Source organism: Orcinus orca, chromosome 12 (assembly GCF_937001465.1).
Source record: "Orcinus orca chromosome 12, mOrcOrc1.1, whole genome shotgun sequence".
Classification (NCBI taxonomy): Eukaryota; Metazoa; Chordata; class Mammalia; order Artiodactyla; family Delphinidae; genus Orcinus; species Orcinus orca.
In genome coordinates this window covers 57,552,811-57,580,019 of record NC_064570.1, presented here as the reverse complement: position 1 = coordinate 57,580,019, position 27,209 = coordinate 57,552,811, and the positions used below count along the sequence as shown (strand labels likewise).

The 27,209-nt window shown below is 40.6% G+C and overlaps 1 long non-coding RNA gene across 1 annotated transcript in view; it reads left to right on the top strand.

Annotated features, from left to right (window-relative positions):
• The first annotated feature begins 2,525 nt into the window (after positions 1-2,525).
• Positions 2,526-27,209, top strand: part of LOC117199384 (uncharacterized) — a 167,453-nt gene continuing 142,769 nt past the window's right edge. Inside the window, exon 1 of the long non-coding RNA XR_004480611.2 lies at positions 2,526-2,653. This is a non-coding gene — a long non-coding RNA (uncharacterized LOC117199384). The remainder of the gene's footprint in view (positions 2,654-27,209) is intronic.

The window sequence follows — 27,209 nt, the reverse complement described above, 5'->3', positions numbered from 1 at the left end:
AGGACAGTGGTTTTTCATGGCTAATGATTACCATGGACAGGTTATGTGTCAGAAAAGAGTATTAGGACAATTACATTTAACTAAGTGAAATATGTATCATCTGTTTTTTCCAAAAACTGTGCTTGCTGGGTGGGGCACAGAGATGAACAGAGACAAGGAAAAGTAATTCCCCCTCTCCAGCTATTGAAGAAATCTGTAGCCAAGTGGGAAGACCTCCCTTCTCAGAATTAAAAGAGGGGTTATCAATCACAAAGGCTGGAAAGCAACACAAAATACATCAATTGGTTGTAATTTAAAAGAGTTGTCTTTCGTGTCTTTATGAGACCCATATGGCAGAAACGATGCACATAGGAAGAAGAGATTGATGACAATCTGAGTAGATTAAACATTGTATTTCAAAGGTGGAAATCAGTCCCTGTGTATAATATATTCTGTATGTTTGTTTGAGGGCAGAATTGTTCACAAATATGCAAAAGATTGTGTTTGGGTAAGGTGAATAAAATAAAGGGCTTCACTGGTGGCGCAGTGGTTGAGAGTCCGCTTGCCGATGCAGGGAACACGGGTTCGTGCCCCGGTCCGGGAAGATCCCACATGCCGTGGAGCAGCTGGGCCCGTGAGCCATGGCCGCTGAGCCTGCGCGTCCGGAGCTTGTGCTCCACAACGGGAGAGGCCACAACAGTGAGAGGCCCGCATACTGCAAAAAAAAAAAAAGATGATAGGACATTAAACCCTTTTCATGTTTATGGTCAAGTTAGAGGTCTGAGGAAATTACAAGAGAGCCCAGCATTAAGCTTTCCAAGTCATGTGTCTCCCACCTCTAGCAGGACTGAGATAATGAAGAGCTCGCACCACACTCCTAAAGAAGCTTCCTGAAGCTCAGGAAGGTGCTCAGTCAGTGAAAGGCTTGGCCCCCACCTCTCAGGGTCAGAATTTCAGTGAGCTATTTACACTCTACCCTGTGACAAAACACGTACTTTGTCTTAACACGATGATTTGACACAGTTTTTTTTGATGAGCAACTGTAACGTCATGCTTTTTTTTTCCCTTTTGTGTAGAGCCCTTCCGTTAAGCCTTTGAGTTTTCTGTGTAAAGGGGCTTTGGAAGCAGACAACGTGAATTCCATCCCCCGCTCCACTGCTTTCTGGCCATGGGAACTTGGGCAAGCCGCTTAATTTCTTTGAACCTCAGTTTCCTCATCTGTAGAACTCAGATAACAATACTTTCCCTACTTATTTCATAGGATTGTTGTAAGGATCAGTGATACAATATGTAAAAAAGTGCTTTGTGGGGGCTTCCCTGGTGGTGCAGTGGTTGAGAGTCTGCCTGCCAATGCAGCGGACACGGGTTCGTACCCTGGTCCGCGAAGATCCCACATGCAGGGGAGCGGCTGGGCCCGTGAGCCATGGCCGCTGAGCCTGTGCGTCTGGAGCGTGTGCTCCGCAACGGGAGAGGCCACAACAGTGAGAGGCCCGCGTACCGCAAAAAAAAAAAAAAAAAGTGCTTTGTGAACACATTTGAAGTACAATTATGACGTTAGAACTGGAGAAATTATATAGAATTTCTCCATCATATGTCTCCTAAGGATCTCTTTTCTTTGTCTCTCCAGCCCCTACTTTAGTCAAGCCCTCATCATTTCTACCCTGGACTGACTATTAAACTAAACTCTCAATTGCTTATTTTGTTTTCAGTTTGGTTTCACTTAAATCTGTTTTTTAAACTACTACGAGTGATCTGTCTAAAATGTAGATCTCATCATCCACTTGTCTGTAGGGCCCCCAGTGACTCTCCAGTGTCTGAAGCGTAAAACTGAAACTTCTTAGCCTGGTGGGCCAAGGTCTTTGTCATTCTTTTCAACTTTATTTCTAGTCACTGCCCCCAGTGCTCTTCTCTGCTCCAGCCATACGTAACTTCTTGCAGCCATGTGTAGCTACCCGTACCTTTCTGTCTTTGCATGTGCTGTCCGTCTGACTGGATGTCCTTCACCCATCCTACATCTAACTGTTGGGTTCTGACTTACCCCCCAGGTCTCAGCTCAAGGTATATCTTCTGGAGATTTCCCTTGTCCTTCCTCTCCTCCAGGAAGAGCTGAGTGATGCCACACTTAACCTGTCACACCACATAGTAATAACATTGTATTCATGGGAATAATGGTAGTACCTACTTCATAAGATGACTGTGCATTAATATTTGTGATCCTGTCTGTAAATATTTGCCATTATTATTAATGGCTATCATTTTGGGGAGAGAGGAATGATACAGATATACTGGAATCCCATTCAGAAACCTCTTTCATTGCATTTGGAGAAGGCTTCTGGAATTTGGTTTTTATCAGAAGTCTGTTGCCAGTGACAATGGCACTATATATAGTGAAGCACACACTATATACACCAATGGAGGTTACTGCTCAACTCAACTAATAACATATATTTAGTTATATCTATTATTGTATTTCATGTCACAATAATAGAAATACTTCCCCTCATGTTACCTTGTTTTTCCCCCTTCTTTTTTAGATGTCAATATACAGTCTGTTTTAATTCTCCTTGGTCTAGTGGGAGGCTTGTTTGTTTCACGGTCCACACCACTGGAAATGTCAGAAGACAGAAAAAAAAAACAAACCAGAAAGAAGAGCGGGAGGCAGCAGATTTCGTAGGTAATTACTACTTTTGTGATGCTGTGTGGCTAAGTGGTACATCTATTGCTGTTTCCCCTGAACTCCCCTACTTGGATCCACGGGGAGTTATTGTTGTTTGCAGGGAGCTACTAGACTGACCACTTCTTAGTTCTTTCTTCTTTACAAAATATAAGAAGATGGTGAGAATGATACTCAGGTGTGGATGCTCTCAATACAGTGAGAAAAAATGAAGTCGACTATAATGAAAACAGATGTGAACATTTTTCAGTTTTGTTTTGTGAGAAAATACAGGTAATACATCAACGAATCAACTAGATTACATATTTTAAATCATTACTAATAGATAGCAATGTTATTATTTATTAAAATTATATTCTTAGAATTGAAATCATAGAACCCCTGGTATATGAACGTTAAAATATTAAGTTTTATAGTAATGAATAGGGAGCTTGCCAGGGAAACTACATTTCAGTCTTCTCCCAACTTTGTATTTTTAATGAAGGGAGCACTGATTGTCAGTGTCTATTTACATGTCTCACCGTCAGATGTACTTATGCAGGCAACAGTATTGTCTTTCTGATTTCTGAATACTTGTTTCGGATTCCTCTGCTGGACACAATGCGTTTATTGTACTGATGATTGTAAATGGCAACATTTTTCATTTTTTTTCTAATGTTTTAGATAAGATTTCTAATGACAATTTTTATTTTTACCTCCCCTTCTTAACAGAGTGGAGGATATCTCTTCGTTATTGTTTAAGTTGATGTGCTGAAAATTGTCACTACCTATTCTTGAAAAAATTTTATTTATTTCATTACTTTAATTAACCTAGGCAAAACCAATCCAGCCATTTCTCTAAACTATTATGTATTTCACTCCAAATATCACTTTTAGGCTTAACTGGAAATCTTGTCTCATTAGCCTTATATAAAGCCATGTTATTGTAGTTCCTGGCCCACAGGCATTACTATATATTGGTAGCATTAAATCATAAAAGTTTTCTTCAATTGAATGACGTAAATGGAACCTGCTTGAAAAAATAAGGGCTTTAAAATAAATCTTTAGTGCTTGAATATTACTGCTGAATAACTTCAAAATTAGCTGGATTGTGGTAATTTATATATATGTATAAACATCAAATTGTATGGCTTAAATATATGCAATTTAAATTTGTCAATTATACCTCAGTAAAGCTGGGAAAAAATCTAATTAAGAAAAGGATCATGTACACGACACTCAGAGTGTGTACAGACATATAGAAGTAGGCTGGCAAAGAGAAAAAAAAAGGCTTTCCTCTTTGAACTGAAACATTTATGCGGAGAATAAATTGAAATTATGCTGCAGTGTGTTTTGAATATATCAGTCTACATTACTGGACACTAGAAAGCAGATGACTTTCTTAGAGACATTGCTTTTGGGCAGAGCTTCTCAGTGGATAGGAATATAGTGATTTTTAGTTTCTTTCCATATCACAGATTTTGACTTAAGATCATATTCCTTAGAAAAACTTAGAAAAACTTTAGAAGAACTGCCCAAATCCCTTTTAAACCTCTCTGAAAGGATAATATAGTTGCATTATTCCCTCTTAGGTGTCTACAGGCAACTTATTTTATGGGAATAATTGTGTTTGGGAGTAGATTCTTATTTTAATCAGGCTATTTTCTTAACCTCAGATTAAAAAAAAAAACTTAAAAATGAGCATTATACTATGTATAGCAATGCTATATTTTGTTTGAAAAACTGAAAAGTTATACAAATATAAAATAATAAAAAAATTGTCATCATAGAAAATTTCAAACATGTACAAAAAAGTGGACAAAATAGTATACTGAAGCCCCATGCCTCCATTTCCTAGCTTCAACAATGACAAATTCATGGCCAATCTTATTTCAGCTCTTTAAGTCATTTTGAGAAAAGGGTGTCTTTTCTGCTATCCATTCTTTCTTCACTTGTTTAGCAGTCACAATTTAACAGTGATTTAAAAAAATGTACTTTGTATATACAATGTAATATTGCTCAGCCATAAAAAGGAACGAAATTGGGTCATTTGTAGAGACGTGTATGGACCTAGAGACTGTCATACAGAGTGAAGTAAGTCAGAAAGAGAAAAACAAATATTGTATATTAATACACATATGTGGAATCTAGAAAAATGGTACAGATGAACCATTGTTTCTGCAAGGCAGAAATAGAGACACAGACGTAGAGAACAAACGTATGGATACCAAGGTGGGGAAGCGGGGGGCGAGAGTGGTGGTGGTGGGATGAATTGGGAGATTGGGATTGACATATATACACTAATATGTATAAAACAGATAACTAATAAGAACCTGCTGTATAAAATTCAAAAAAAATGTACTTGGTGAGGCAGCAATAGAGAATATTTTAGGAACTTTCTCTGTCCTTGTTCTCAGTTATTTCAGGTGACAATTCAGTTTTCTTGTAAAGCTATGGTTCGGCTGGAGGGGTGTGGCCAAAACCTTTCTTGTGGCTCTTTTGGTTGTCCTTTGCCTTGATGATGTCCAGCGGCTGATATCCAGCTGTTTTTCCAAAGGGCATGATTTAGGTCTTTAGGTGACACTGAGCTAAGATACAGCCTTACAAAAGTCTTGGCTGTCCTTTCCCTAGTGCCTGTCTTTGCGCAGAGAGTGAAGACTGGTACCCATGGGGCAAGTTTGACCCTCAGAAACAAATGTACTGCCCTTCCAGGGGGAAGCATAGTAGCATTTTGCACCAATCCTCTTTCCAACTTTTTGATGAAAATAATGAACAGTAGAGGGCTTTGCTCTTAAGGAGACACTTCCTTCCTAAGTACTGTCTCTTTGTGTCTTTACTGTCTCCGTTGTGTGTGTACAATGGAGAGAATAGCTCAGGAGACCCTTTGCCTAGCCTATTATGCTGTTATTCCATCTGTCTGTGGAAAACCAGAAAAAAAAAAACCCAACAACAAAAAACTGTGTTAGGTCTTGCCTTATGGCAAATTCTGATCCACAGTTGCTGTTTTCCCACACTTACTTAAGCTTCTTTGCACATCTACTGGCACAAAGGCCTGAGGGCTTCCTTCTGAATGTGAGATACTTTTATACATCCGGGCCCTCTGGCCTTGCCTCTGGCAGATGCAAACAAACAAAAGGCTGCTTGGAGCTGACTTCCAACAGTAGAAACTGGTTCCTGGACAGAGCAAGAGAAGCCGTATTAGAACTGCAAGTGTGTGCAGCTACTCATCTGGAGATTGGCAACATTTTGTAAATTTGGGGGTAATATATCTATTTTTATGTAATCTTTTGAAATGAATTATAAATAAAGAAAGAGCCTCATTGGGGAAAATGACTAATTTTTATGAAAGCCTATTTAAAAATGTAATGTGATTTGAAAATTGATGAACAGTTCCAATAAATTTGGAGGAGGTACTGCATATTATCATGGTACTTACAGAATGCAAAAAAATATAGGTTAATGTATTACAAACAATGCTTTATTTTAAGTTACACCGGGTCTAATTTTGGCTTCCACTGATGTAGTGTTGTAATCATCTTACCTCATGTATCAGTGACCTGATTGTGCCTGGAGAGTAACTTCATGGACAATAGAAATTTTAGGAAAAATGGAATATGCATATGGCTCTGGGTTATCCATGGCTTCTATTTATTTTGGCTATCCATCTTCCACCCAGACATAGGATGGGCAGTCAGCTTCTGTTTTGAAGCTTGATAAAGAATAGAAGAAAATTGAAATCAATGGTTATATTTGAAACTTTTGGGAAATTGAGTTTGAAAAATTTATCTGTTTTTAGAATAAATAAGAAACCAAATCATGTAAGAATATTCCCCTCCCCCGTGGCTAATAGTTGTGAAATGTATCTCCTTCTACAACTCCACATTTTTAAGATACTAACCCTTTATTAAGGGGAATGAGAAAACTGAGAATTTCATTATACAAAGTGCATTAACTGAACATTTTGAATAGAGGAAATCAGTAGATGTGGTTGAGAATTTCTAGACTTTGAAGAGAAATAAGATAGAGTAGAATGGTATAATTAGGTAAATCTTTTTCTCTATTCATGCCTATATTCTTTCAGTTCACATAGCTTCTCTCGAAGTTAGAGGCATTTCCATTAAGAAGATCGGATTTTCCATCTGAAAGATGAGAAAGCAAGGGGGAGTAAGATTTCCATCCTGGCCTGTCTTCACTGTGGCTGGTCTACAGATGGCCACCTTTGAGTTCAGCTCCATCTCCAGTCCATTTAGCTGTGGCCCGTGTGGTAGGGTCACTTGCCCTGCAGTGTGAAGCAACTTGTGTGCGATCCGTCGGCAGTGGCTGCTTTCCTTACAACGGAGCTCTGCGTAAAGCAGGACCCAGAAAATCAGTGGAGTCTACCGTGGTTTGTCTCTTACAGCTTTATCTCCAGCTCCTGTTGGCTGACTTTCCAGCCCGTTCTGCAGTTGGCTGTGATTTTTCTAGTGCTGCTGCCTTTCCTTATTTTTCTTTCCTCCAAATTAACTTATGTGCCCAGAATTTTTAGAAGATTTTCCTTAGGGCACTTTTGATCCATAATTTCAATTTAATTCCATTTGGAATAAAACTAGATGATCTATTTAAAATTCTGGTGCAGTCTTGCTTTCCTTTGATATTTCAATCTAGTGAAAGGTGGGTGACTGGATAATAGATATCTGTTAAGATTTCCTTGGCAATATTGACATGTTAGTGTGTTTGATTGCACTACTTACCTTCCCATTCCTCCTGCCCAAGGATGCAGGTCACTTGACTGCAGCTGATTCTTCTTGGCATCTGCCACTCTGTGGGGTTTCTGGGAAGCTGGGGGCAGACCATGCCCAGGGTTATCATGTATTGTAAGGGGACTGACAGCTGTGAAGCCAGCATATGGTTTCAGAGACTGGTATCTACCATTTACATCGTGGGTCGCTAGCTACTGGCCAACTAACTGGTTCAGGAATATCCAGTCGCCTTTCTAGAAATTTAGGCTAGTTTCCCAAAGTATATGCTATGAAAAAGGGCTTTCAAGTAAGTTGACAAACTACTGCATAAGATACTATCCTGTTAGAGATTTATAATGAATGTTAACATAATAACTACTCTGAGAAGTCCTTCAGTAAAGAAGCCTGTCTGTCTGTATTTAATTCAGTATTTCTGAAATTTATTTGACCCCAGAACCCTACAGGTAACTCTTATTTCCTAACATCTTCTGGAATTTGTATTAAAAAATAATACATTAAAAAAATTCTGACTTAGCTATTTCTTTTCATGATAAAATACATTTTGCAGGGAATTCTCTGGCGGTCCAGTGGTTAGGACTCAGCGCTTTCACTGTGGGAGCCCGGGTTCAATCCCTGTCAGGGAACTAAGATCCCACAAACTGCATGGCATGGCCAAAAAACCCCAAACAAACAAAAAGATAAAACAACAACAAATACATTTTGCAAAGCAAATTTTCTCTCTGTTGTTGTGATGAACCTCTTGTACTGGGTGCTAATTAGTCAACAAAAAGAGTTCATAGTCGTGGAGATAATGTAAGTTGTATGTAACTTCTGATTTAGGTTGTCTTAATAGAGATCTTGATACTTAATGCTTTGAATTTTTCCCAAACTTTATTCTGCCTTTTTTACGCAGAAGTAAGAATGTGACTATGGTGGTGAATAAAGGTGGTGGTGGCTAAGTGAAAAATGAGATGCTCTCACTCTCTCCTGATAAGCCAGGACTCTCAAATGTAAAATCACCCAGTTGAAACAGGAGGGAAGGGGGCAGGTCTCAACCTTTGAAAGAATGACAGAGCCTGAGGACGTGACATAAACTGATTAGAACGAAATGGGTCCAAGATGGCAGGCAAGTCAACTTCCACTAGACGTTGAACCTCAGTATACGCTCATTGTGACACATCAGCAAGCTAAATGACACACCCACAGGCGCCATGACAGTTCCAAGCCCGACCATAAGGATCAAAAAGTGGGTCGTGGCCCAATTCCTGGAAATCCCCGCCCCTTCCTGAAATAGCTGGAATACTCCTCCCACTCATTAGCCTATGAAATTACCCACCCCTATAAAAATGACAACCCCATACCCTTGTGCCTCTCTTGCCTTCCGAGATGGCCCACACTCTGTGGAGTGTGTTTCTCTCTAAATAAATCCACTTCTTACCTATCACTTTGTCTCTCACCGAATCCTTTCTGCCATGAGACATCAAGAACCTGAGCTTCATTAAGTCCTAAAACCAGGTGTGTGATCTCAGTCAGAAGACCGTGAGTTTTGGCCAGGTTTGAGTCCCGGCACGTGGGTTCAAGTTCCAATCTGAGGTGCACAGTTTCACAGTTAGTAACAAAAGTGCCATTACCAGCAAAATGTGCTTCAAGATTCAGATTCCACAGTGTTTTATTGTGGCCCATCCAGTCCAGGGGTCTTTCTTGGCAAGAGTATGTCTTTTTTAATTTAATTAATTAATTAATTAATTAGGTTGCACTGGGTCTTGGTTGCAGCACGTGGGCTCCTTAGTTGCAGCTCACCAGCTCCTTAGTTGTGGCATGCGAACTCTTAGTTGTGGCATGCGTGTGGGATCTAGTTCCCTGACCAGGGATGGAACCTGGGCCCCCTGCACTGGGAGCATGGAGTCTTATCCACTGCGCCACCAGGGAAGTCCCAAGAGTATGTCCTTTTTGACAAGTTAGTTATATAATCTGAGTGACCATCCTAACCTCTTGTTGTTCATGAATTTTTCTGAATTGGTTTATATTTTCAGTCTGTTTCTTAATGTGCTAGACTGAGCTCATGCCTTCAATGGATGAAAGTCAGGGCCATGTCTTCTGTCCCTCTTCCTCCCCCTCTTCAGAATCCCACTGCCCCCTGGGGCCTTCAGAACCTTTTTGACCTTGCCCTGCCTCTTCACAGTTTCACTGTTACCCATGCCCTGCTGCTGCTCTAGACAAATGTTAAGTGTATTGCCTATGGATATTCCCCTGCCTTATTATCTCTGTGTCTTCCTAAGCAGAAGTTATTGGACTGATCAATTCATTACATATTTATTGAGCACCTACGTTTTGTTCAGCATTGTGTTAGGAACTGAGGAAATTAAGACGAGTAAGACATAATCCCTACACTTTCAGAGCTAATAATCTAGGGGAGACAGGCAAATACATCATTTTAATATAATGTGATGTGTGATGATAGAGGTAGCACAGTGTACTATGGGAATTATAGGGAGGGTTGCCATACCTACCCTAGTGTAGTCAGGGAAGGCTTCCTTGAGGAAGTAACCTGAACTGAGACTTGAAGAACAAGCAGGAAATAACTAGATGAAGAGGGACATGGTATTGAGGGCAGGTTTTCCAGGCAGAGGAAAGAAGGACATAGGCATGGAGGTATAAACTATAGGTACTTTGGTACTGCTGAAGTATGAACTTTGAGGCCAAAGAAGGCTGAAGCTGCATCTCTGTATCCTATTCACACATAGACTCAACTCAGGCTGGATGACTTCCTGAAAGGTGGTAGGAACAACTTATCTTTGTCAAGACCCAAGGGTGGCAAGGAGGAAAACGATCTTGTTGTTTAAAAAGATAACAATACAGAAAGTTGAGAGGATGTGGCTGAGAGTCTCCATTCCCCTGGAATTTTCCTGGCTTTCCTCTATATTTGAATAAGGTATATTTCCTGGTGATGATTCGTCCTACTAGATATTAAGCTAAGGAACACCTGGAAGGCATTATCTTATATCCAAATACTGGACACAGGTATCTATCCTGATGGTAGAAAATGAGGATTGAGGTTAATATGTGATTTACATGGTTTAACCATTTATTCAGCAAACATCTTTTTTCATGGGCAGGCATTGTCTTTGGGGCTGTGTGTATGTTGATGAACAAATCAGGTGATTCTTATCCCGTTTCCCCCTGGGAGTTTCTTATCCACGAGGGAAGGAAGAAATTATAAAGGTAATTATACTTGTGTTATGCACAGTAGGGGATTCTAACTAGTATGTGAGTACGCGTGTGCTTAGCAATGTTATTCTCAAATAATAGTGGCGGTCTGAGCACTCATACACACAAGAGAAGACGTCATCTGAGCGTTACCCTTCACACTGGAGTAAAAGCTAATAACTCAGAGGTCACACTCATTAATGTTGGGATTTCCTAGTAAAATGTGGCATATAAAAGACCATCGCGGAGCAAAATCAATCTTAGAAATGATCATTTTATGAGTCAAAGCAAGTTGCTCATATAAAAACCAGACATAAGTCTTTGTACCAAAGCCCAGGAATATTTTAACCAAGGGCTCCATCTGTCAGTAGGGGAACTGCAGTGTGACATCAAGGAGGTTAGGTAATGTCGCCAGAAGCTCACTGTGACAAATGACTGACCCCTTGGGCCACCAACCCTGGCTGCCTGGTGCTCTGCTTGACCCCTGCCGAGTGGCTCCTATTCTCTCACTTCCGACCGGACCACTCCTCTAGCCCGAGGCAGGTATTTTCATTATGATCTATAATAACGTCGAATGGACTTTATAATTGAATGAGGATCATACACTGGAGACTTTTGATGGGCTCATCTCATCAGGATTTGAAGAGGGCTGTACGAGGGAGAGTGGATGGTGGGGGACGGGTCTGAGATGGCAGCCGTGGACCGCACTTGCTTGCTTCTCGCTCTGCTTCTGTGGCCATTTGCTGAAGCAAATCAGAAGCAAGGGGTCTTATCAGTTTTACTGCGGCATGGATTATAAACAAAAACTTGTGTGCTTAGTGACAATGATGAATGAAAGCAGGAAAAAATTCCTGGTTGGAAAGAGCAGCTTGCTGTGTGCACTGTGTATAGAAGTCAACTCTCCTTGGATCTCAGGATTCTTCCTCCTGGTCTGTCATGGACACCACGATCTGTCTGGAAGGAAGCAGTGTCTGCCTGGGTAGGGAGTACTGGCGTGAACAGAAAAAGAAGAACCTACATGTCCTCGCCTTCTTCCCCTAAGCTAATTCTTGCTTACATTTTCTGTTGATCGAATACTTACCCTATTCACCAATGAATGATGAGATACTTTCCAATGAGGCTGTTGCATACAATATTGTGAACAATGAATAAGGTTTAATGAATTGCATAGTTGAAGGGGAGGGGAGAGAGAGGGGTTGAGCAAACGGGTGTGTATTGGGTGAGGTGAAAGAATTAGTCATTGTTTGGTCAATGTAATTATCTTCTCTAATGGACAGAGGCTGTGCAGGAATCATCCCAAATGGAGGAAGAAACTGAGGGAACTCCCTGGTGGTCCAGTGGTTAGGGTTCTGCACTTTCACTGACAAGGGTGCAGGTTCAATCCCTCGTTGTGGAACTAAGATCCCGCAAGCCCTGTAGTGCGGCCAAAAAAAAAAAAAATTGTATCTGATATAGGATGTGGGTTGTAACTTGCATTTCATATGTGTCTATCTGGATTACTGGGAATTAACAACATCATACTTGATTCATTCAGTGCCCTCAATACATGTTTGTTAAGTTACTTGAGTGCCAGAAGAAAACTAATTTCTTGGCTACAGCCTAGTTTGAATATCAGACACGTGCAACAGTTAGGAAACCACTGCATGGGAGATGGGCTGAGGCAAGGTATGGAGGTGGAATTAGGCAGTATGTGGTGACTACACGAGGAAGCAGAGGATTCCTTGGGAAGCAGCGCCTGCCAGGAAATGGCAAGTGTGAACTCTAGGACAGTTGGGAGAAGGCTTTAATAGTAGACAGCTCCTTCAGGAAGTAAGGAGCCCCTGCAAGCCCTTGGTCAAGGAGTGACACAGTAGAGTAGAGCAGAGAGTGTGAGGCCTTCGAGGGCAGAACAGCATTGACAAGATGAGGACAAGATGGAGACTCCATCTCCAGAGCTGAGATGGTGGGGTCAGAACGGGAGCACGGCTACAAACGTGAGATAGGTTTCAGATGAAGGATTGGAAAAACGTGGTGAAGCATTAGATGTGGGGAGGACGGGAAAAATGTGAGTCAGAAATAACCACCAGTTAGAAATCATGGAGTTAACAATTATAGGGTTCCAAAGAAGAAAAAAGCCCTTCAGTGAGGGCCTGTGTAGGAATTGCTAAGGGGGTTTCTCTGCAATTAATGGCAGTTCAGGTTATTATAAGAGAATGGAGAAGAGTGACCTGTGACAGTGTTTTTATGTAGGAGTCTTTCTTGCTTTGGGTCTGTAATGGAGGCAAGAAGTGCTCTCCTTTAACTTAAAAGAGCACACACAGAATGATTCCTACTTATACTGGGGCTTTTTCTTCAAAATTTAAAAATGTTTACTCAGGAGATACAGAATTGTAGAAACAAACTTTGGAGATTTCTCACAGTGGTGCTAGGAAATGACAAGTGAAAAAGTTCAGTGTTTACCCAATTAGCATATTTAATATTCATATGAATGGTTTTCCTTTGGAAATCCCTGGTTGTGCTTCCCTGGCAGCAGGACTGTTGAAGTCAGTGCTTGTTATTCGAAAACTGTGCGAAGTGGAGAAAGGACTTGAGGACACGGGGAGGGGGTAGGGGAAGCTGGGACGAAGTGAGAGAGCGGCATGGACTTATATATACTACCAGATGTAAAATAGATAGCTAGTGGGAAGCAGCTGCATCGCACAGGGAGATCCGCTCTGTGCTTTGTGACCCCCTAGAGGGATGGGATACGAAGGGTGGGAGGGAGGGAGATGCAAGAGGGAAGAGATATGGGGACATATGTATATGTGTAGCTGATTCACTTTGTTATAAAGCAAACCAACACAACATTGTAAAGCAATTATACCAACACAACATTGTAAACATTAAACCAACACAACATTAAACCAACATTAAACCAACATTAAACCAACACAACATTGTAAAGCAATTATACTCCAATAAAGATGTTAAAAAGTAAAATAAAAAAGATAAAAAAATAAAATGCAAAAAAAAAAAAAAGAAAAGAAAACTGTGAAGGATCCATAGGAACCTGTTAGGATCAGTTCCTAAGATCCAGGTCAGTCTAGGTCACCTGCTCTTCTCACAGGATATTTGAGCTTTTTCTTGTGGTTTATATGATTTGTTACGTTATTAATTTATTATTGGGTAACTGGGAAGTAATTCCATCATGTATACGTTCTATTAATTCTGTAATGCCCTGTAAACCATATCGTGCTTTCACTGTCATTCATCTGAGGGAGCAGACAGAGTGTCGGTGTGGTTACACAAATTGTTACAACACACACTGAGTGCCTTTTAGTCTGGGTGTTCCAGAAGAAACGGAAGAGCAGGTTGTGATTTTCTTATACAAAATTTAGTAGCCAATTTTGGTACCTATTCTTACCAAAATGTATCCAATCATGGAACTCTTCTGATTCTCATTGCAATGTAAATTCATATATTGTAATATTTGTTTTGAAAGTTTATATACTGGCTCACCATATGAACATGTTCTCATTGCCTGCTCAGGCCTTTGAGCAATTTTCAGTCTTTTGTTAGCAAATAAAGGCCCTCAGACCCTCCTATTTTGAGCCCCAAGTTTACCAGCTGCTATCCACTACTGGGCCTCATTAGAGGCCTGCTGCTCTGCTGAGAACCACACCACATGCTACACCCTCTCTTGTCTACATATTAGCCTGTTGCTGCTCCTTAAATTACCTGGTACAAAAGCTTGCTGTATTTCTCCACAGAGAGCTACCACTCCTATCCAGTTTGAAGAGGTTCTATATCATGATCTCTCAAACTAATTAAGTTTCGTGGGCAGGCCACAGGTTGCTACAGAGGAACTTTCCTGAAGCCTGATAGCTATGAGGCTTTTTTGGGGGGGCAAAAGATTATTGCTACTGTAGCTTATGTTCAAAAGTCTCTTTTGAAAATAAAAAAAATGCTTTCTTGTTTTTAATCTAGGTAACGTAATTAGTTTTACATTTCAAAAGTTATTTTCTAAGGGAAGTAGACTGTATTAATTAAGAACATAGAAAATAAGAGATTTAAAGTTTTTTCAGGTGATGGAGCTAGTAAATATACTGGAAATGTATTTTCATGAAGATTTATTGGAAATCATAGGTTGCATCTGGTATTTATGTTAATTGGGCAATATTTATTTTTTAAAATGAAGAACATTACATCTCTCTAACTTTTAAGAGGGCTTGTTTGTAATTCAGTGGTTTAAGAAAGGGATTAAATAGTGTCAATTTCCTCATGTCAAATAACCAAAAGAAAATTTCAAAAATTTTTCAGGATTTCTGGGAAGAGAATTTTGATATTTTGATTACAAATTCAGAGAGAATAGCGAAATTACAGGTGTTCTAGAGTTCCAGCAAAATGAATTGACGAAAATGTGTCAGCATGGAAGATAAATTGCTGAGTGATTCTTTTTTTTTTTTTTAATTTATTTGTTTATTTATTTCATCCTTCGCTGCGTGGGGTCTTTGTTGCTGTGCGCGGGCTCTCTCTAGCTGCAGCGAGTGTGGGCTTCTCATTGCGGTGGCCTCCCTTGCTGCAGAGCACTGGCTCTAGGCGTGCAGGCCTCAGCAGCTGTAGCATGCGGGCTTAGCTGCTCCGCAGCATGTGGGATCCTGTTGGACCAGGGCCCGAACCCGTGTCCCCTGCCTTGGCAGATGGACTGTCAACCACTGCGCCATCAGGGAAGCCCGCTGAGTGATTCTTTATTAAAAAATTATAGTTTACCAAAAGGACTACTTTAAGTGGTAAACTCTCATACATTCATAAATAATGCAGTTGACAGAGATTTTACTCACACGTTGATTGTGTTAGGTAGGAAGGTTTGAATTAGGAAGGCCTGGTGTATCAACCTCCTGTACCTATTGACATGTCTTTCAAAATAGTATTTGTTTTTTGGCCATGCAGCATGTAGGATCTTAGTTCCCGGACCAGGGATCGAACCTGTTCCCCCTGCAGTGGAAGTGCGGAGTCTTAACCACTGGACTGCCAGGGAAATCCCTCAAAGTAGTATTTTTGACCTGCTCATTGTGTTGATCATGAGTTCTGCTTATTCATTCTTTACTTCCTCCTTTTGTTTCTTCCGTTTGTCCTTTGTCTTTCCATATTTCTGGAGAATCATATTTCTTGCTGAAATATAGCTCTTATATTTCCTCACCTGCTAATTTTTTAGGGGAATTTCATTATTGACCTATTTCATCTCTCTTTTCTCCCTTATTTCATCTCTTCTCTAGTAATACCTTCCTGGTCAGCCAGGCTGGTCTTTCTGGACACTCTCTTAGCCCCTATAAGGGAATGAGAATACCCCTGGCTACCCAACTGTGAGTGTTCCAGGTAACTTTTTGAATGAAATACGTGTACTTAAGTTGTGAGTACGTACAGTAAGGATACAGTATTTGACTGTGAACACTAAATGAGGATACAAGCACCAGGCATTAGGTCATTACAAGGGGGAAATGTCTGGTTACTCAGCCTATAACTCACTTATGGTATAAAGAATTCCTGAATCTAATTAATTTACATGTGTAAATGAGCAGATGATTGTGTCTGCCTAGCACTGTCCTTAGAACTTCAGAGAGATAGTAAATGCTCTGGATGAGCAGGAGAGTAAAGAATATTTAAGTTAATCAAATCACGTCACGCAAGCTTTTTCTATAGCTGCAAATAAACACCTTTTAAAGTAACTTTTGGGCAGGCACAGGGATTGTGGCAGCTTCACCTGCGACTTCAGTGCACACAGCACTTTAACAAGCATTTGTTGATCAGAAATGAACTCTAAGGGGCATGTTTATGGAACCTGTTGTATCTTGTGGCATGGATGGGTAGACAAGGAGAAGCGATGGGGCATCCTCCCCTTGGAAGATGATTAATTAAACAAATATTTATTAAGTACTTACTATGTGGCAGGCATTGTATTAGGTGCCAGAAGGACAACAGCAAAAAGACAGACATGGTCCCTGTCCTCACGGAGCTCCCGGACTGGTTGGGGAGAGAGACAAATAAACAGAAAATTGCTCTGTGTGTTAATTGGAGCTGTAATGGCAGAGAGCAGAGTGTGCTGAGAGGACAGATTGGTCCTGCAGGTAGTAGAAATCATCCAAGCGTAGGCTCGACTAGAGAAACAAGCCTCGGGTTTCTGGCCTTCACTCTCCTACTGGGGGATTTGGGGTCTGGAAACATCAACATGCGTCTGCAGATCTCCTAGAAACAACCACTGTGGTAGTTATTTCAGGCAGCCGCATAGGGACTTGTCTACTCTTTTTAGCTTACTAAGCCCTAGGGCAATTTTATCTGTTTGGTGTGTGTGTGTGTATATATATATATATATATATATGACACGTATTTTGCCACTTGAAAGTAAGTCATAGACATCATTCGACTTCAGTATGCATCTCCTAAGATTTATTATTAAGGTTTATTTTCTACATAAATCGTAATAACATCATCTCTAAAAAAATTAACAGTAACTTGATGAAATTATCTAGCATTCAGTCCATGTTAAACTTCCCCTAGTTGTTCAAGAGTGCCTTTATGGCTAATCTTTGTCCCCAGCCCTGAACAAATATCTAATTAAAGTTTATGCATTATGATGAAAAGTGTTCTTTCTAGTACCTTTCTGCCCAGCAAGTAATCAATATCTTATTTTTTTTTACCTGTCAGATCTATGTTTTTTTCTTTTGCTATATATGTTATATATCTAAAATAATATATAATACTGTTTTGTGTTTAAAATTTTACTTAAGTGGTATTATAGTTTATGTATCGTTCAACAGTTTTTCTTAACTCAGTGTGTTTTCAAGATCTATCCACGTTAACACACAGAGATCTAATTCATTCATTTTTAACTTCTATAAAATATCATAATTTATCAATTTCTCTATTGAAAGACATTTAGTTGTTTTCATTAGCAAAATTATTTTTACCTTTTCTTTTAGCATTAAATAGAGTGTCAATTATAAAATTAAAAAGGCGTTTTTGTAGGTCAGTTAACTTCTCAGTAAATCTCTCCCTTTGCTCAAGCCCTTCTGAGCCTTCTTCTGCTGTGAACTTGTTTCGAGTTTTAGAACCCAATTCCTTGGCAGCCCTGGTGTCAGATGGCAGCACAGCCTTCTTTGCTTCCCAGGGACCTCTGCAACCACATTTCTGCTGATGCTGTAGACCAGAAGTTCTCAAGTCTGGCAGCACATTAGAATTGTCTAAGGAGGTTTAGAGTAGACTGATGCCTACGTCCTACCCCCAGAGGTCCTGAATTATTTGATCTGGGGTGGGGCCTGTGCAGTCACAGTTCAGAACCATGGTTGATCATTATGGGAGTCACACAGGGTCTTACCGCAAGAAATTGGATAGCTGGGCTGTATCTTAGTTCTGGTGCATTACATTACACTGATGTTGTTGACACCTAGAACCAAAGAACGCTGCAGAAGATAAATGTCTACATTTCCCTTACCCACTAAGCTTTTGGTTCTATTCCACAATTATTGAAACTCTTCCATTGGAATGTGGCAGACGGAAGAACTAAATGTCTGGTTTAATTTAATACTTTTTTTTTTTTTTTTGCGGTACACGGGCCTCTCACTGTTGTGGCCTCTCCCGTTGCAGAGCACAGGCTCCGGACGCGCAGGCTCAGCGGCCATGGCTCACGGGCCCAGCCGCTCGGCGGCATGTGGGATCTTCCCAGACCGGGGCACGAACCCGTGTCCCCTGCATCAGCAGGTGGACTCTCAACCACTGCGCCACCAGGGAAGCCCCTAATTTAATACATTTTAATCTAATCATTTATCTCAGCATTCTAGGATTAAGGGAACGTTTGTCTCTTCTGAGATATTGATATGTTCCTGTTATTAGGTAATGAGAGAGATATCATAGTTAATTATTATTCCCTTTTTGTCTTGGCTCTCAGGAGATTTTCTAGAAGGGAAAACATTTATTGAACCATACAGTGTGGCAGGTGCTTTATCTACATATCTCATTTAATCCTTTAAGTAACCTTTTGATGGTATTATCCCATTTTACATATAAGAAGATGGGGGTTCAGGGAAGTTAAGTAATATGCCCAAATCTATAGAGATAGCAAGTAGAAGGGTCTGGGTTGGAAACCAAATTTGCCTGATTCCAAAGTGCAGGTCCTTTCCATGCTTCCACTGTACCCAGAAGGAAGGTATATAATGGTTTCGCACGGTGTCCTTTGCTCTGGCTGATAGTGCCCCAATCAAAGCCCAGATTTCCAAGAGTCTGTGCTCCAATCTGGACAGCATGGGGGGAAAGGTCTCGAGAGCAGAGTGTGGTTGGGGAAGTTGGGGACAAGGACACCTTCTGCTGCCACACCTCGGTGGAGGGTCCCCCGGCTCATCACCCCAGTTCCTCTCCTGCACAACCCTTTCTTTGCTCCCTCCAGCAGAACTCCTGGGGTATGTGTGGCTCTCTCCAATACTGCAGGCTTCAGGTCTCTTCCTTTTCCCCATGGCTTTGTCCGTGAGGCCCTCTGCTCTAGCCTTTTTCCAGTGCATATTGCATATTTCCCTTGCATTTTAGCTTTTTCAAGATATTACTTGGTGGGATTGATTTAGACTAGGAGTTTGGGGGAACTTGGGAATACAAAACGATTGGGGGTTGTTGGCTGCAGGAATGCCAGTGGTCTTATAAAAGGGGAATATGTAACTTATTATGTCAGTCTGATGAACGAAGGACCAAGGACCCTTTTGTGGCAGTAAGTGCCACGAAGGAGAAACCTAAGAATTAGCATATCTGAAAGCAGGGATTGAACAAGGTTGGGCAAGTCCTTACCTGAAGGTACAAACTTGTGCAGAGTTGTTTTAGAAAAAACTCTTCTTACATTTCAGCTGATGTGAGAAGGTAAAGCACGATGCAGGTAGGTCTGACAGGCTTCAGTGGTTGGTTTAGCGCTGACGATGATGCCAGCTTAGCCAGTATGTTTGATTAGTTAAGACCTTGGAGTAAAGTAAGTTCTTATAAAGGATAGGGAAGTGGAGGGCTTAGGGTAGTGTGTCCCTGGAAATGTAACCTAATTTAAAGTGGCAAAACAATGCCACCTTAATTAAACCATCACAGTTTGTCTCTCATTGGCAGACTGATGGGAGAGAGAGGGTAAAAGAGGGCAGAGTGCTGTGATTTGTTTAGGTGCCTAGAAAATTTGGAATGGGACAAACCAAACCACCTGTGAACAGAATGCCCTGCTTGTTCTGGCCAAACCCTTGAACAAGATGTGGGCAGGGAATCCGGGTGGAGAGAACATGTATGGGGGCCATTTGGGGGATTGTGGGGTGCTGGAGGGTAAGCCCTGTTGTTGCTCGTGGCGGGAAGTTTCCTGCGTCTCTCCCTGTTAATGCAGATGGTGCACAGAGGGGTTTGTATTGACTATTTTCAGCATTGTTTGCAGGCAAAGATGTTTTCTCTGCACACCTCCCTTCTCTGCATGGGATAAGGTGCTTCAAGCAAAGGCAGAAAGACATTGGTTATCCAAGCTCTGGCAGGTTCATTGGGTTTGGATGGGAAACTGCACACCATATTTTTGAGACTTTCCTTTTTAATCCTTCTCCATGGAATATTCTTATTTTCTTCTAGGCAGAATATCTTTTAGACCTGGTTTGATTTCTTGGAGGCCTGGAATCCTTACGGAGCTAATTGAAGTGAAGCATTTCACCACCCTTGACTTAATGCCTGACATTTTTTCAGGTCTGTGGAGGGAGGTTGACTTGTCAGACCGATTCCCAGAATGTCAGCTCACGATGTAGGATTGCTGCGTATGGCAGCTGTTATGGGCTGAATTGTGACCCCCTCAAATCCATATGTTGAAGCCCCAATCCCCGCCCCCCCCTTCCTCATAATGTGTCTATATTTGGAGATAGGGCTTTAAAGACATGATGAAGTTAAAATGAAGTCATTAGGGTGAGCCTTCATCCAATCTGACTGGTGTCTTTATAAGAAGAGGACATGTACTCACTGCTATGTTTAAAATAGGTAACCGACAAGGACCTGCTGTATAGCACAGGGAACTTTGCTCAATACTCTGTAATAACCTAAGTGGGAAAAGAATTTGAAATAGAATAGATCCATGTATATGTATAACTGAGTCACTTTGCTGTACACCTGAAACTAACACAACATTGTCAATCAACTATGCTCCAATATAAAATAAAAATTAAAAATAAAAGAAGAGGAAGTTGGGACGCATGGAGAGATACCAGGGATGCACGCACAGAGAAAAGGCTGTGTGAGACCAGAGCAGGAAGGCACCATCTTCAGGCCAAGGAGAGAGGCTTCAGGAGAAACCAAACCAGCCGACACCTTGCTCTTGGACTTTTAGCCTCTAGAACTGTAATGGAATAGATTTCTGGTGTTTAAGCTGTCCGGTCTGTGGTTCTCTGTTACGGCAGCCCTAACAAACTAATGCTGTAGCTAATGTATTGATTTTTTACCCACCTTTGAAAATGAGTCATTTCCTTATAGGCTGCTGGTCAAATTCCATCTAACACCTTGTCTTGCCCAATCTTGTCTAATTTCTATTACCTTAGTGAACTAGGGCAGCTAAATCGTTTTTTTTTTTGTTGCTGTTGTTTACTAATATTTTGAATTAGGAAAGCATTTAAAAATGTTTCACTGTAGATGACTCCAAGCATATACAAAAGTAGATAGACCATTATAACGGATCCCCATGCACTCACCACACAGCTGCAACAGCCTGCAAATCACAGCCAGTCGGCTCCATCCACCCCCGCGTCCTTCCTCCTCAGATCACCCGAGAGCACATCCCAAACGTGATACCTCCTCATCTGCAGATATCTCAGTATGTATGTGCAGAAGACAAGAACTTAAAAAAAAAAAAAACCAAATATCATTATCAACAGCTAATATTTTATTAATTTTAATTTTAATTTTTTTGCGGTATGCGGGCCTCTCACTGTTGTGGCCTCTCCCGTTGCGGAACACAGGCTCCGGACGCGCAGGCTCAGCGGCCATGGCTCATGGGCCTAGCCGCTCCGCGGCATGTGGGATCCTCCCGGACTGGGGCACGAACCCGCGTCCCCTGCATCGGCAGGCAGACTCTCAACCACTGCGCCACCAGGGAAGCCCAACAGCTAATATTTTAAAGCGGTAGTTTCTTAATATGATAAACATCTATCCAGTGTTTAAAATATATTTCAATTGTCTCATAAATGTAATAATTAAAAAAAAACACTGTTTCTTTGAATCAGGATCCAAATGAGATCCATACGTTGCAATTAGTGGATATATCTCTTAAGTCATTTTTAATCTACAAGTTTCCTCCTCCAGTGCTTTTTCTTCCTGTAATTTGTTGGTTGAAGATACTGCTTTGTCCTATAGACTTTCCCATGGTCTATATTTTGCTGATTGTGTCTCTAAGGTGTTAAGTAGCTTGTCCTTCTTCCTCTGTATTTTTGCTAAATTTTGAAGTTATATCTAGAGGCTTGATCAGATTCCATTTCAATGTTTTTTCTTTGTGACAATACTATTTCATAGAGGTGTTCTTCCATTAGGATGCACGTGATGTTTGGTCCTCTCACTTTTTAATGTTAACAGCTGTGGATGATTAATGCCTAGGTCGTTAGTTCATTAGGGATTGCAAAGTGGTGATATTCTAATCCTATCAATCTTTTAAAAATTAATTAAGGGAATTATAATTGGGTCTAATACTTTTATAAAGAGAAACTTCCCCTCATCTGCTATTTGGTACCCAGTGGTAAAGAAATTATTGTCAGAAAGGCAAGATAAATACTTGATTCTTTTCCCATCAGTTTTTACAGTGATACCCTAGAATCCTCTAAAGATGACTTATTTAAAGTATCATTAGGAGTTTGTAATTCTAAACACATTTGATGTGTTTCAATCTATTGCAATTATTCTTCTTATTGATGTTCAAATTGTCCCACCTTTGGCCAGTGAGTCATTTCAAGTGGGATCCTGAGTTGTCTTGATGTGGCCCTAGTAGTGCCTGATAGCTTCTCTTCTATCTGGTAGGACAAGAGGTTCTAGACTTATCTTACATTTTTTTCCTGCCCTAGACCTGGAAGGAGTCCTGGATTTTTTGTGCTACTGGTTTGGTCATTGTTTTGGGGGCTCTAGGAGTGTTTAATATGTCTTCTCTGAGACATCAGTAACAGAAGCTTGTATTATGAGCCCAGGCATTATGAGAGTCATGTGGTCCATATTCTGAAGTTCTAAAAGCCCTGTTCCTGGGGTAGAGCCAGGGCTGACGCTGGATGTTCTATCTCTTTGTCTGTTATTCCAGACAAATCCCATCGAAAAAGAGTGACTCTAATTACCTGGGTGATCATGAACACAATTTGCCCTTACATTTAGTTTCTTTCCTGTCTTTCAGAGCATTATTTGGTGATTTCATATGCTGTCTAATCTAGCACAAAATATGTGTGATCATTTGGGACTAGTTTTATCATCATAGTTTAAATAATCAGGTCTAATTTTTTCAACCATACTGTCATAGACATTTGGGATACAGCGGTTACCATATATAGTTCCCACTGCAGAAGTTGACTATGTGGTGAGGAAACAAACGTTAATGACAATCACAATGCAAAGTGGTTCTAATTTATGTACACATGTATACAGAACTGTCAGATCACTAAGGAATAAACACTTAGCACTGCCTGGGATGGGGTCAAGGGAGGTTTGCCAAAGGAGTAGCATATGTGCTGTGTCTTAAAGGATGAATAAGAATTTTCCAGAAGGAAAATCAGGGAAAGACTATTATAGGCACTTGTGGTAGATGCTGTTGTTGCTTATTCAATAGCCATTCTTCTTCTTTCCCTCTTCCCATGAAAGTCTGGGAATACCAGGAATTTACTTTCTCATATTTCCTTGCAGCAGAGGGTAGCCATATGATTCAGTTCTACTCAAATCTGCTGGACTGGGGTGAGGTGTGCTGCTGGAAAAGATAGAGAAATGCCAAAGGGAGGCTCCTTCTCTTCCCTCCTTTTTTGGAATGTGCCATGTGAGTTCATGATTTGGAGCAGAGGCAGCCACCTTGTGGCCATGAGGCAGCAAACCTGAGGCTGGAGATGCCTGCTGAGGATGGCAGAAAGTGAGGAAGGAGTAAGCCACCTACTTACAGCCTATTTGTGAAAAAATTAAATATGTTTCCTGTTAATCCACTATTGGCTAGGGATTTAGTTACTAGCACACAGAGGTAGCTTATGTGATTCAGTGTGGAAACTATATTGTTGGTTACTGAATTTGCCAAATAAGTTGTGTGACTGTGGGGCGTACAAATAGAGACTAAATGTGGGTTAAAATATACAGGGGCTTCATCTCAGGCTTTTCTTCTTGAAGAGTAGTTCTCTTCTATACTAAGTGAAGTAATTTCATGTCAGATTTGCAGATATCTCAATCCTCTACTGTAGAACATTTCATTTCCTGAAGCTGAAAACTTCCAACATGTCAAGATATTTCTGGGACAAATAGTTTTTGGAGTTTCTCAAGTAGAAAGGGATGGGAATGTTGTCATTCTATATTGTATCACTTTGAAGGGTGAAAAACTCTAAGGTTTAGAACTGACTTGGGATTTTCAATGAATATTGCCAGCCCTTTGCAACTATTTCCCAGAAAAAAAAATCTTTTCTTTTGCTTTAGCTATAGTGATATTGAAGTACTAATGTGTAGTTTGTGTGGACTTGAATATTAGTCCTCAGCTTTGCCAGTAACTGAGGATGTGTGGGTAGTTTGCAAGTGTGAGTTAAAAATTTGAAAAATGAAACAAAACAAACAAAAAAACCAAACAAACTGGTAAAGGGAAGGTATATACATCAGTAAATAAAAACAAACATTGTTTATCTAATACATACTGAGCATTTAATATATGCAACGTACTTTTCTAAGCTCTTTATAGGTGTTAAGACATGTAATCCTCACAGTTTTATGAATTTTCACTAGCCCTATTTTATAGATGCAGAAACTGAGGCCCAGAGAGGTTGAGTAACATGCCCCAGTCACACAGTTGTCAGTGGAATAGCTGGAATTCAAACCCATGCAGTCTAACTCAAGAGACCATGTTCTCAACCTCCACATTCTTTTTTTTTTTTGGCTGCGTTGGGTCTTCATTGCTGCGCATGGGCTTTCTCTAGTTGAGGTGAGTGGGGGCTACTCTTCATTGCGGTGGCTTCTCGTTGTGGAGCATGGGCTCCAGGCGTGTGGGCTTCATCAGCTGTGGCACGTGGGCTCAGCAGATGTGGCTTGTGGGCTCTAGAGTGCAGGCTCAGTAGTTGTGGTGCATGGGCTTAGTTGTTCCGCGGCATGTGGGATCTTCCCAGATCAGGGCTTGAACCCGTGTCCCCTTCATTGGCAGGTGGATTCCCAACCACTGAGCCACCAGGGAAGCCCCTACATTCTTTTTCTAAAATTTATTTTATGGAAATATAGTTGAAATCAATGTTGTGTTAATTTCTGCTGTACAGCAAAGTGATTCAGTTATATATATATACACATTCTTTTTCATATTCTTTTCCATTATAGCTTATCACAGGATATTGAATATAGTTCCCTGTGCTATATTGTAGGGCCTTGTTGTTTATCCATTCTATATATAATAATTTGCATCTGCTAATCCCAAACTCCCAACCCTCCCCCACCACTCCTCCCCCTTGGCAACCACAGGTCTGTTCTCTATGTCTGTGAGTCTGTTTCTGTTTCATAGATAAGTTTATTTGTGTCATATTTTAGATTCCACATATAAGAGATATCATATGATATTTGTCTTTCTCTTTCTGACTTACTTCACTTAGTATGTTAATCTCTCGGTCCATCCATGTTGCTGCAAATGGCATTATTTCATTCTTTTTAATGGCTGAGTAGTATTCCATTGTATATATGTACCATATCTTATTTATCCATTCATCTGTTGATGGACATTTAAGTTGTTTCCATATCTTGGCTATGGTAAATAGAGCTGCAATGAGCATTGGGGTGCATGTATCTTTATTTATTTATTTATTTATTTTTGGCTGTGTTGGGTTTTCGTTTCTGTGCGAGGGCTTTCTCTAGTTGCGGCGAGTGGGGGGCCACTCTTCATCGCTGTGCGCGGGCCTCTCGCTGTCGCGGCCTCTCTTGTTGCAGAGCACAGGCTCCAGACGCGCAGGCTCAGTAGCTGTGGCGCACGGGCTTAGTTGCTCCGCGGCATGTGGGATCTTCCCAGACCAGGGCTCGAACCCGTGTCCCCTAGCATTGGCAGGCAGATTCTCAACCACTGCGCCACCAGGGAAGCCCCGCATGTATCTTTTTGAATTATAGTTTTGTCTGGATATATGCGCCAGGAGTAGAATTGCTTGATCATATGGCAATTCTATTTTTAGTTTTTTGAGGAACCTCCATACTGTTTTCCGTAGTGGCTGCACCAATTTACATTCCCACCATCACTGTAGGAGTCAACCTCTACATTCTTGTGCCTCCCAATATGAATTTATATTTAAGAGAAAAGGATATATATTTAAGAGAGCAGGAACAAAGAGAAACTCAGCATTTAAGATATAGTCTGTGGTTTGGGTTTCCAAAGGGTGTGAGGGAGATCTGTTTTTCTTGAACTCCCCAAACCCTTTCATTTTGTTATGGCACTATTTTATTAATAACTGCCTTAACACTTGGACCCTCTTTCTTGAGCTGTACAGTGGCACAGCTGTGTAAGAAGAGCAATTAGAGTTTAACAAAGAGATGCTAATTGTTTACAGATACATCAGAAGAAAAGATTTTAGAAGTTATTGTCATAGTTGCTGAAGGCAGGATGAGAGTGGTGGCATATATTTGTAATACTTTTATCTGGTCTCCCAAAGCAAAATGTACTATTAATTGCAATTGGCTGCAAATTATCTGTATAATCTTGTTTTGCTACAAGTTCAGGCTTTTTTTTTTTTTCTGTGTACGCAGAATGATCAACTTTTCACAGCTCAGTGAGAGCAATAAAAATTTGGCCATCCTTAGGGAAGATGGGAAGATCTTATATCAGAATTGAATTTTGTATGTATATGAGGGGTTTTATTTGTTTGTTAGCTAATGACTGGCATGAAATAGATTACATGGCAATTTAAAGATTGTCAGTCATTTCTTAAGCAAAATTAATGTTCTCTTCTACCTATATTTGTCAGAGATATTCTATATATGATATATTGAAAGAATGGAGAAGAACTTGGAGTATTTAATTCTTAGCGTGAGTGGTTATTCTGAGATTTTTTTAAAGAAAGGGTAATGGTTCTTAGGACCACTTCAAGTATTCACAATACCTTTGTGTGTGTTAAAAAAGGTGTACCTTCTGAGCTCACAAATTATATAAAGGTTCCTATTTAGGAGGATAATTAGGAAAAAAGGTGCCACTTCCCATCAGTGATGACACAAGGCTTGCAACAGAGTAAGGACTAGATTTCAAAGCGCTTCTGCATGGGCCGCATGCCTTTGTTGAAGATGCAACTAACACAGCTGTATGTGTTGGCCCTGGTAATCTTGCAGACAGTTCAATAAAATTATGAAAGGGCATGATTTTATTTACACTGACACAGTTATATGATTTTACACTAAGATAAAATTATAGATACTACATACGTCTTCAAGAAAGTGGGCACCTTTTGTTACAGGCACACATTTATAAGACTTGTCGACTTAAAAAAAGGCACAAC